The sequence below is a fragment of the Rhinoderma darwinii genome, chromosome 3 (assembly GCF_050947455.1).
Source record: "Rhinoderma darwinii isolate aRhiDar2 chromosome 3, aRhiDar2.hap1, whole genome shotgun sequence".
NCBI lineage: Eukaryota > Metazoa > Chordata > Amphibia > Anura > Rhinodermatidae > Rhinoderma > Rhinoderma darwinii.
Window position 1 is genome coordinate 284,330,780 of NC_134689.1, and position 12,966 is coordinate 284,343,745.

The following is a 12,966-nucleotide window of genomic DNA, read 5'->3' on the forward strand; positions in this document are numbered from 1 at the left end:
TCCGCATGGTACTCTTCACTTCTGAGCCCTGTCATATGTCCAGACAAAAGATTAGTGCCCCATGTAGGGTGTTTCTAAAACCGGGAAACACCGCATAATAATTAGAGAGCTGTCTTGTTATGGTGGCACAAGCCGGGCACCACATATTGGCATATCTATGGAAAAAAATCCCATTTTCACTCTGCAACATTGAGCGCACACTAATTTCTACAAAACACCTGCAGGGTTAAAATGCTTACTACACCCCTTGGTAAATGCATTGAGGGGTGTAGTTTCCAAAATGGGGTCACTTCTGGGGGGTTTCCACTGTTTTGGGCCCACAGGTGCCCAGAAACCAATCCAGCAACATCAGCACTCCAAATGGCGGTCCTTCCCTTCTGAGCCCTGCCGTTTGCCCAAACAGCAGTTTATGACCACATATGGGGTATTGCCGTACTCGGGAGAAATAGCTTTACAAATGTTGGGTTCTTTTTTTCCTTTATTTGTTGAGAAAATGAAAAAATTTGCGCTAAAGCTACGTCTTATTGAAGAAAAAGGACTGTTTTTATTTTCACTGCCCAATTCTAATAAATTCTATGAAACATCTGTGGGGTCAAAATGCTCACTACACCCCTAGATGCATTCCTCAAGAGGTGTAGTTTCCTAAATGGAGTCCCTTTTTGGGCGTTTTCATTGTTTTGTCCCCTCAGGGGCTTTGCAAATGTGACCTGGCCTCCGCAAATCATTCCTGCTAAATGTGATCTCAAAAAGCCAAATAGTGCTCTTTCCCTTCTAAGCCCTGCCGTGTGTCTAAACAGCCGTTTATTACCACATGTGGGGTATTGTTTTACTCGGGAGAAATTGCTTTACAAATTTTGTGGTGCTTTTTCTCCTTCAGTCCTTCTGGAAATGAGAAAAAATTAGCTAAACCTACATTTTCTTTGAAAAAATGTAGATTATTATTTTCAGGGCCTACTTCCAATATTTTCTGCAAAAAAACTGTGGTGTCAAATCGCTCACTATACCCCTAGATAATTTCCTCAATGGGTGTAGTTTCCAAAATGGGGTCACTTGTGGGGGGTTTCCACTGTTTTATCCCTTCAGGGGCTTTGTAAATGTGACATGGCCTCCGAAAACCATTCCTGCTAAATGTGAACTCCAAAAGCCAAATAGCGCTCTTTCCCTTCTCAGCCTCGCCGTGTGTCCAAACAGCCGTTTATTACCACATGTGGGGTATTGTTTTACTCGGGAGAAATTTCTTTACAAATTTTATGGTGCTTTTTCTCCTTTAGTCCTTGTGGAAATGAAAAAAAATTAGCTAAACCTACATTTTATTTGAAAAAATGTAGATTTTCATTTTCACAGCCTACTTGCAAAAATTTCTGCAAAAAACCTGTGGGGTCAAAATGCTCACTATACCCCTAGATAATTTCCTCAAGGGGTATAGTTTCCAAAATGGGGTCACTTGTTTGAGGTTTCCACTGTTTTGTCACCTCAGGGGCTTTGTAAATGTGACATGGCCTCCGCAAACCATTCCTGCTAAATGTGAACTCCAAAAGCCAAATAGCGCTCTTTCCCTTCTCAGCCACGCCGTGTCTCCAAACAACAGTTTATTACCACATGTGAGGTATTGTTTTACTCGGGAGAAATTGCTTTACAAATTTTGCGGTGCTTTTTCTCCTTTAGTCCTTGTGGAAATGAGAAAAAAAATCGCTAAACCTACATTTTCTTTGAAGAAATGTTGATTTTAATTTTCACGGCCTACTTCCAATAATTTCTGTAAAAAACCTATGCGGTCAAAATGCTCACTACACCCCTAGATAATTTCCTTGAGGTGTCTAGTTTCCCAGATGGGGTCACTTTTGGTTGATTTTGACTGTTTTGGCACCGCAAGAGCCCTTCAAACCTGACATGGTGCCTAAAATATATTCTAACAAAAATAAGGCCCCAAAATCCACTAGGTGATCCTTTGCTTCTGAGGCCGGTGCTTCAGTCCAGTAGCACGCTACGGCCACATGTGGGATATTTCCTAAAACTGCAGAAACTGGGCAACAAATATTGAGTTGCATTTCTCTGGTAAAACCTTCTGTTTTATAAAAAAAATTGTATTAAAAATGTATTTCTGCAGAAAAATATGAAATTTGTAAATTTCACCTCTACTTTGCTTTAATTCCTGTGACATGTGTAAAGGGTTAAGACATTTTCTAAATGCTGTTTTGAATACTTTGAGGGGTGAAGTTTTTAAAATGGGGTGACTTTTTTGGGGTTTCTAATATATAAGGCCCTCAAAACCACTTCACAACTGAACTGGCCCCTGTAAAAATAGCCTTTTGAAATTTTCTTGAAAATGTGAGAAATTGCTGCTAAAGTTCTAAGCCTTGTGAGGTCATAGAAAAATAAAAGGATGTTCAAAAAACGATGCCAATCTAAAGTAGACATATGGGTGATGTTAATTAGCAACAATTTTGTGTGGTATAACTGCCTGTCTTACAAGCAGATACATTTAAATTGAGAAAAATGCTAATTTTTGCAATTTTTCGCAAATTTTTGGTGTTTTTCACAATTAAATACTGAACATATCGAGCAAATTTTGCCAGTAACATAAAGTCCAATGTGTCACGAGAAAACAATCTCAGAATCACTTGGATAGGTGAAAGCATTCCGGAGTTATTACCACATAAAGTGACACATGTCAGATTTGAAAAATGAGGCTCTGTCAGGAAGGTCAAAAGTGGCTAAAGAGGGAAGGGGTTAAAGTGTCTTGGCAATGTTCTGAGTTGTCTGAGATCGTTGATTGCGTTAGCTCCAGTGATGTCACGTACATGCTCTCTAGTCCGTATCCTCAACTGTCTGGATGTCAAACCTACGTAAATCTTAGGGCACCCACAGAGTGCATAATACACTACATGTGTGGTGCTACAGGAAATGTAGTCTCTGATTTTGAAAATTCTTGTTCCATCTGCTGTTGTAAAGTCACTTGCTCTGCTAATATTGGAACATGCAATGCAGTCACCGCATGGGTAACATGGTTCTCGTGAGCTGAAAGGATTAACATTTTGGTACATAATGACTTCTAGTCAAAAGATCCTTGAGGTTTTTGCTCCTCTTAGCTGTCATCATAGGCTTTAGAGACAAACATTGCGCTAAAGCTGGTTCTGATCTTAGAATCGACCAATGTTGCCCAAGAATTGACCTCATTTTTTCCCATTGATTATTATATGTCGTGATGAAGCGAATATTGTTATCAACAATTGGATGCGTTTTGGATAGCAATAAATCACGATGTGGTGTTTTTCTGGCTCTATTATAACCTGATTTTATGAGGCGTGTACTGTACCCTCTGTCCACAAATCTGGATTTAAGTTCATCTGACTGTCGTTCAAAAAGTCTATCGGTGGAGCAGATCCGCTTCATCCTAAGGAACTGCCCAACCGGGTTGGCTCTGACAGTTGAACGTGTATGGAAAGACGTAGCATGCAGCAGTGAGTTTACTGATGTGGATTTACGAAAGACATCATTCTGAAGAAATCCATCATAGTCAGTAAAAATTTGTATATCCAAGAAATCTATTTTTAAAAACAGTCATCATCTCAGAGATTAACATTAGTATCTATGTATTCTCACAAGAGTAATGAAATTGCTAAGATTATTAAAAAAGAATGGGGGATATTAAGGAGTTCATATAATAAGATCCCAGAGTTCGTGGCTCCACAAAGTATGGCCTATAATAGAACTAAAAATTTAAGAGATCGCTTGGTACATGCGGACATGGGGCCATTGGCCAAGAGCCATCAGTCTGTGTTAGCCCCTAAAAAACTTGGTTGCCTCCCCTGTTTGGGGTGTAACAATTGTAAAAACATAGTCACGGGTGAGGTCTTTGTCCATCCAACTAAAGGCACTACACATAAAATCAAATACCATTTAACATGTAAATCGGATTATGTGGTATATATTATACAATGTCCCTGCAAACTATTATATGTAGGTGAAACCACTCTTGAGTGCAGAAAACGTGTTAACAATCATAAATCCACAATCCGTACTAAAAAAATTGACCTACCCTTGCCCAAACACTTTGCGGAAAACAACCATGGGGAGAATGATTTTAAACTATTCATCGTAGATCATGTACCCCGCCATAGACGTGGCGGTGATAGGATCTCTAAATTAAAACGATTGGAGCTAGAGTGGATCTTTAAACTAGATACTTTATCCCCTAGGGGCCTTAATGTGGATTTTAAGATTTTCCCAAGTTTCTCTAGGTAGTCCAGGGTCACACTTTGATATGAACATCTGCCTGTGGTTCCGTCATTATCCCTGCATTCCTCTCCCTCTTTATGGATAGGAAAACAATAACAGTTTGACCATTTTTTACCAATATGTATATTTTTTATATATTGTCGATAATGTTTATCATTGGATATATCATGAATATTTTGTAAAATTATTCATTACATTTTCTTTTTTTCAGATATTACTCTCAAGTTTTGCCTCTAGGATCGACTGAAGATATATATACACTGCTCTCATGTCATCTATCTAATGCATTTTCATTCCCAACATTTTTATATGCTCTATTTGTTCATCATTTGCCTTTAAATTAATACCATCCTTTGTGATGAAGTGGCCTTTTATCTATATATTATAAAGTACATTATTCTATTTAATATTACAATTTATTTTTCGTCTCTCTACGTGATAGTAGTAAATGAGGAGATTTATTATACATCGTTATGGTGACGATGTATCTATTTATAGAATACCCAAAGTTATATGGGTGCTCTATATATTATACACTGTTATTTGAATGGCCAATTATATATTTGTCTATTTAACAGCAGAGCTATGTGAGGATAAGATAGATATGTAACATATAATGTAGAGTTGCCCTCTTTCAAGATGGCGCTGTGTACCACTAGTAAGTCTCTCGCGCATTCGCGAATTGACGCTATGCTCTGTGACTCATATTAATACCTGAGAGGATGTGACGTTATTCACATGTAACATGAAAGGTTGAACGGCCCTCTCTCAAAATGGCAATAAGTGTTACGAGTGGGTCATGCGCATGCGCGAATCGGCGCTATGATGACTCATATCAACATCTGATAGGATGTGACGTAATTTGTAGACCTGCGCAGTAGAGGGTGTAAAACTGCATCAGCCGATCCAGCGAAGGTAGGATGTTTTTTAATATTTTATAATAAACACCTGTTTTTGACATTGTTCACACGTTATTGCACATATGTAGCCCATCTTGTTGATTGGCCCTATTAGGCTATGTTCACACGGAGTATTTTGGGGGAGCAATATCTGCCTCAAAATTCCGTTTGGAACTTTGAGGCAGATTTTCCTCTCCCTGCACGCCGATTTTCGCTGCGATTTTCGCGCCGTTTTTTGCCCGCGGCCATTGAGCGCCGCGGGCATAAAACAGCGCGAAATACGCTTTCTCTGCCTCCCATTGAAGTCAATGGGAGGTCAGAGGCGGAAGCGCCCGAAGATAGGGCATGTCGCTTCTTTTTCCCGTGAGGCAGTTTTACTGCTCGCGGGAAAAAGACGCCGACGCCTCCCATTGAAATCAATGGGAGGCGTTCTCGGGCCGTTTTTGCCGAGTTTTGCGATGCGGTTTCCGCGTCAAAAAACTCGGCAAAATACTCCGTGTGAACATAGCCTTAAAGTAACATGATATTTACACTAAGTATCTGCAAATATTTCATATATATATCCCTATGTATGTATCACTATATCCATTAGGGATCTTACTGACACAATACTATGTATATTTTCTGTATCGTTCTTTCACGATTTTATTATATGTATGTAATTGGTTTTGTAATTTTGTACTGCATATATATGCGCTTTGTGTGTCACATTGTTATGCTTGAGAAAGGCTCACACTGAGCTGAAACGTTGCACGTGGAATAAAAGGATCCTTATCCAAATATCTGGTAGTGCTGCCTCATTTTCTTTTGTTCTGATTGAGGGGTCACCCTTGGCCTGTGACCTAGGAGGCGTGCACCCGTTTTAAAAGAAAAAAAGGGGACTTCCGTTTCCGGCGCTGGCGATGCAGGACGCGAGTGACTGAGCTCCCGCTCCCAACCAGCCTGCCTGATTGCAATAGTCGCTTCGGCGGCGCAAACCCGCGACATATCCCGGCCCCGCACACAGGAACGTCTCCGGGGACGCCTGCATGGACCGTTACCTCCTCCGCAGCGCACACAAGCCAGCCATGGAAGATTCAGCCGCGGCCGTTGAAAAGGGAGGTAAGAAGGCGACGTTTCCCGCTACAGCTCCCCCGCTGTACTCCCAGGAAGACGAGGTGCTGCAACCTCAGTCCCCGTCCTCATATCATGCAGAGCCCATAGCTTCTCCAGCACCTGTTGATTACATAGCATTGGCCCACGAAGTGGCTAAAAGAATAGCCCCTGACCTACAAAAAGCACTGGAAAAAACGGTGCAAGCTTCTCTTAACCGCATGCATGCGGATCTGGCACAACTAAGTTCCGGGACTGGTGAATTAGAACAGCGTATAACGCTGCTTGAAGATGAAAATAAGCGCCTGCAAACAAAGCTTAAAGTGGTGTTGTCTACTACTACACAGTTGGGGGACAAGATGGAGGACCTAGAAAACCGCTACAGGAGGAGCAACCTGCGACTTGTGGGTCTGAAAGAGGCGGTGGTTCATAATGAGTTGCAACGTCTGTGTGGGAGGGCACTGCCAGCAGCACTGGGTCTCCAGCGTCCATGCCGGGTGGAAAGGGCACACAGGGTGGGACCAGACTCAAGAAATCTTCCATCAGCAGACGGAAACAGTTCGCTTCGCCCCAGACAAGTCATCTTTAAGCTGTTGGATTACAATGATAAGGTGGCAATCATGAAGGCATATCGCAGCAGATCTCAGCCCTTGGAGATAATGGGCATGAAGGTGCTACTTTTTGAGGACTATTCTATGGAGGTCGCGAAACGCCGTCGTACTTTCAGCAAGATTTGCACTGCATTGTTCCAAGCGAAAGTGCGCTTCAACCTACAATACCCCGCCATCTTACGGGTGTTTCAAGCGAATGGCCAAACCAAGTCTTTTACTACAGCAAGGGAAGCTGAGGATGCACTTGCAGAGCTATGTAAAAGCCACCCCCCGCCTGGGGAGCAGTGCAGTCCAGCGCATAGTCCACGTCGCAAGCCAAGGGATGTCGAGCGGAGTCGCTCGGATATGGAGCGGACTTGGGCAGAAGCTCTCCTACGCACACCCGGAAGAGATCGTGGAGGAAGATCCGGGAACAGAGGGGACTCTCCGAAGCCGCAGAGAAGACCGCGGGACCACACCCGGTCTCCATCCCCTGATTGATTGATTGCCGATCGACGCTTTTTCAGGACCCGTCTATCCTTTGGGGTGGTCCTGTGGACGCTGTAGACCAATCGCAGGGGTCAGGCATAAGCAGATGATTCTGGATGGCTGCACATGAGTGCCTTATGGCACAGCACTTTTTCTTTTTCTGTTTTCAAATGCTCTAATGTTAGATTGTCTGCTCTCTGATATAATGCCATATATTGTACATCTACGGCAGGGGGTATGTGCTAGGAACTGCTTAATGCTCTGTGTTCTATATTGATTTGTACCTCCGACTGAGAATTTTTACAGGGCCTCTCAATGTAGCGGGTTTTGTCTGAGGCCATGGCAACTCAACTATTCGGTCAATTTTATGCAGGGGCCTCTGGGTCGGTCTCGATACCGGCCGGGTAGCGGAGCACTATCTGTATCGCTTTTTGAGCAGATTCTGGGCTGTTTGTTCGTCGATATAATACTGTATACTTGCTACAAGGGGTCTCTGGTTTGTCATGGCCTGATATACCTCTGTGTATACACGTAGCGTATATTTTGCTATGCATGTCTGGGAGGGAGGGATGTATTTTGCACACCAGAAAAAAGTGAAGTTTCTCACGCCAATGGGTACTAGGGGGTTGATTGCCCTTACCGCAGGCGTTCTTTTTCTTTCTTTTTGTCAAAGTCTGTTGAACTTGAGTAGGCGTTTAATTTTGTTCTCTAAACCAGGTTTTGGTTATGTTCGTAATGTTCATACATGGCTTTTATGTAAAGATGGATTCGACTCCCCGAACCGATCACGACTTTTTGACATCTTGGCTCATTTAATGCACAGCCCAGTAACCTGAAAATAGTTACATGGAATGTCAAGGGGCTTAGATCACCGCAAAAAAGGACCAAACTATTACGACACATGAAAAGGCTACATCCAGATGTAGCCCTGTTACAGGAAACTCACCTTACCGAACCAGAATTTAAATATTTACAAAAATTCTGGGTGGGTCAAGTTTTTGGCTCGGCTGCTAAAGACGGTAAGGCGGGAGTTATTATACTTTTACACTGATGTCCCAGGAGCGTGATGATGAGGGCCGTTGGATCCATCTAGTGGTGGAGCATGCAGGGGAAACTTTTAGTATCTATAATGTTTATGGTCCGACCGCGGCCAATACCCTATTTTTCTGTCAGTTGGAAACCAAACTTCAACAAGATCGCACCAAGTTATTAGTGCTAGGGGGAGACCTTAACACTGTAAGGTCGACTAGGGAGGATAGAAGCACAGTGTCAATATCGCAAAGGCACAGGGACTTAGTCTTGGCAGACTTTCTGAGACGCACGGCCCTTACAGATGCTTGGAGATGCTTACATCCTGATGCTCGGGAGTTCACTTATTACTCCCATGTCCATCAATCGTGGTCGCGCATTGATTATTTATTGGTGAGTGATACATTTTCCCGCCGGTTACGAGACACGACAATAGAGGATCTAGTCATCTCTGATCATTCCCCGGTTACCATTACAATGTCCGACACAGTAGCTAAGGGACAGGATTTTGTATGGAGGTTCCCATCCTTTCTGGCGAAGGATGAGGGGTTCTTACAAAAGCTAAAGGGATGGTGGACGGAATTTGATGGGGATAATGCGGCACATCGATCGGACCCATCGTTGTATTGGCGTACAGCTAAAGCAGTGATTCGTGGGAAAATCATGCAATTCATGTCTATCCTTAAGCGTAAGACTACCGAAGGGTATAAGGCGGCGAGCGAACGTTTAAGGAATGCATACACAGCATTCCTACAGTCTCCTTCAACGACTCTGGGGGATGACTGGATGGAAGCCAAGCGGCAATTTGATCACTGGCTAGATAAAAGAGAAAATATGTATAGGTCACAATTTGATGCTGACCTTATGCGGTTCGGCAACAAAGCGGGCAAATTACTGGCACGCCTAGCAAGGGGGAGATATACCCCATCACACATTTCAACCCTTAAAGATACCACTGGAATTCCTACGTCAGACCCCAAAAAAATCAACACTATTTTACGTTCATACTACCAAGCCCTTTACGCAGACACGCCCATTGACCCCCAAAAAGGCAGGGATTTCTAGGGGAAGGTCAGCTTACCCGGACTCGCTCAAGAGCAGAATGAGTTCTTGAGCGCAGAGGTCACATTGGAGGAAATTTAGAGTACCATTCGGACCCTATCTAATGGAAAGGCCCCGGGACCAGACGGGTTTATGGGAGAATTTTTTAAGTCACTCAGAGAGGAAGTTAGCCCCATCTTGGTGGAGTATTATAACATTTTACTAAGGACAGGTTCCTTTCCAGCGGAGGCCAAAACAGCACATATAAAGGTGTTGCCCAAGAGAGGGAAAGATCCTCTTGACCCGGGGTCCTATCGCCCTATATCATTGATAGATCAAGACCAGAAGTTACTCTCTCAAATTTTAGCAAACCGTTTGGCTCTGTATTTACCAACTTTGGTGGGGATATCCCAAGTGGGCTTTGTTAAGGGTCGGGCAGCAGTGACCAATCTGCGTAAGGTGTTGACGGTGTTAGAAACAGTCAGGCACGACCCCCAGCCAGGTACCCGACTGGCACTCTTGGCGCTGGACGCAGAGAAAGCTTTTGATAACATACAGTGGGAATGGCTGGGGATGGTGCTAGATAAAATGAATGTCCAGGGAGCCTTTAGGACCTATTTGAATGGTGTCTACGCTAATCCCCAGGCTCGCGTTTATTCCTCAGGATTTCTGTCGACTCACTTTCAATTGTACAAAGGAACCCGTCAGGGTTGTCCCCTGTCGCCACTACTGTTTAATTTAGCTCTGGAGCCTATGGCAAGATTTCTGGAGGAGTCCGCAGTGTTTAGAGGTATTCAGGTGGGAACTATGGCAGTTAAGTTAGCCTTGTTTGCTGACGATGTTATACTTTTTATGTCTAATCCCCAAGAGCATTTACTGACAGTTTTTAATTTTCTGCATGACTTTGCTCAGGATACAAAGTAAATGTAGCTAAAAGCGAACTGATGGAGTTAGGTAAACCGTTACCTAGGACCTTTTGGCAATCCTAATTTCTCAGGTTAAACAGTGTATCACTTATCTAGGCATTAAGATAGGGAAGGTGCCCGAAACCCTGTATAGCCTGAACTATCCACCACTATTTAAAAAAATACAGGCGGAACTCACAAGATGGCGTCAGTTGCCGTTATCCCTTTTGGGGAGGTGCCATTTGATTAAGATGGTTAGTTTCCCTAGACTTTTGTATTCCTTTCAAACGCTCCCGCTCCTGCTGAAGCATACGGATGTCTCCAAATTAAATGCCTCATTTACAAAATTCATATGGGCAGGGAAAAGGCCTCGCATTGCACTCACTAAGCTTATGCTGGGTAAACATGAGGGGGGGCTGAAGTTCCCAAATGTAAGGGGTTACAATGTACTATGTCTCTTCCGCCATGTAGTGGACTGGCTCCATGAAACGAGTCATCATTCCAACTTGGATCTGGAAGGGGCGTTTGCCTCGCCCTGGAACTTGAAAGCCTTGTTACACTGTAGAGTTGCTTCTCTTCCGTACCGTCTCAAAACCTCCATTGTTCTGAGAGATACAGTTCTGGCCTGGAAAGCGGTTCGTAAAATCTTTGACCTGCCTCACTTACTCTCTAAATATATGCCGTTGTGTGGAAACCCGGAATTCTTACCGGGAGTAGACAGTGGGGATGGATTTACCTCTTGGGGGCAGGCAGGCCTCAATAGCGCAGGTGATCTTATGCATACAGAGGAAAGGAGATGGTTAACCGGGACGGAAATCACAGCTAGGCTTCGGCCCTCAGACGGTAACTCCAACTTTAATTTTAATTTTCTACAGGTTCTCCAGGTACGCTCATTTTGTACATCTAGACTAAGAGATTTGACCAAGGAAGCTTCCACACACACATTAGATGAGGTCATAGGTCCATCATCTCAGCGGGTGACTATTTCGAGGCTATATAGCGCACTAGGGGAGTGCTTTGTTCACCCCGCACCCACGATCTTTGTTTAAAGCGTGGGAAATATGGACGCAAGATCCGGCTATAGGGGAGATCATACTGGAAGGTTGGGAGACGGTACGGAAGGTTATTGTGAACGAGAGCTGGAAGGAAACCTATTTTAAATTAATGTATTCGGCTATATATGGCTTCAATATTTTACCTTCGCAGTCCTTCCCGGATCGTATCACTGGCTGCCCCAAATGCAGCACCCCCTGACAAATTTGTGGCATGGAGTATGGGGTTGTATTCATGCTAAACGATACTGGGGGATGGTCCAAAACTATATTTCGGACCTTTGGAAGGTAAAACTTTCAATAACACCTCAGGCACTGCTGTTGCATCAGGCGCGACCGCCGGAGGAGGATGGTGCTCGGATGACGAGACCTCCTCCCACATTGATACACTCAATTTTACTGGTGGTGTTAAGGATCTGCCAGGCACAGCTTCTGTATCCACGCCCATAGGTAATCAGTCTGCACCTGCTTCTATGTCTGTGAGACTGACTCCATCTTCCACCACTCAGGATGGCAGGCTTAAGAGTGGGAGAGCCTATCACAGCCTGGCCAGACGGAGCTAGCTCCCGCCCTCTGTCTATTTATACCTGCCTTTCCTGTTCCTCCTTGCTTGTGATTCTTCTCTGTTGGTTTCCTCGCCCTGCTGCAGCTTCTTGAACTACTTGTCCCTGCTTCGTATTGACCATGGCTTACTGACTACTCTTCTGCTCTGCGTTTGGTACCTCGTACACTCCTGGTTTGACTCGGCTTGTCCACTACTCTCCTGCTCTGCGTTTGGCACCTCGTACTCTCCTGCTTTGACTCGGCTCGTTTACTACTCTTGTTGCTCACGGTGTTACCATGTTCAACTGCCCCGCTTCCCATGGTTCTGTATTTCCTTGTCTGGTCGTCTGTCGTGCACTTACTGAGTATAGGGACCGTCGGCCAGTTGTACCCCGTCGCCTAGGGCGGGTCGTTGCAAGTAGGCAGTGACTGAGTGGCGGGTAGATTAGGGCTCACTTGTCTGTTTCCCTATCCCTGTCATTACATAATCACAAGCCCATATACCTACTCTACCCTGGTCCCTCACACCACTATGGACCCCCTTGAGACCCTGGTTCAGCAAATGCAGGGTCTCTCCCTACAGGTCCAGGCCCTGGCTCAGAGGGTCAACCAGCCTGATGCTACCATGGTAGTGCCCCTCACCTCACCTCTTGAACCCCACCTCAAGTTGCCTGACCGGTTCTCAGGGGACCGGAAGACTTTTCTCTCCTTTCGGGAGAGTTGTAGGCTCTATTTTCGTTTAAAGCCCCACTCCTCAGGTTCTGAGAGCCAGCGGGTGGGTATAATTATGTACCGGCTCCAGGAAGGGCCCCAAGAATGGGCCTTCTCCTTGGTTCTTGACGCCCCTGAACTTTTCTCCGTTGATCTTTTCTTTTCTGCTCTCGGACTCATTTATGACGAGACTGACAGGACTGCCTTTTCCGAGAGTCAGCTGGTGACCTTACGTCAGGGTAAGAGACCTGTTGAGGAGTATTGCACTGACTTTAGGAAGTGGTGCGTAGCTTCTCGGTGGAATGACCCTGCCTTAAGGTGCCAGTTTAGGTTGGGTCTGTCAACGCCCTGAAAGACCTGCTAGTTAGCTATCCCT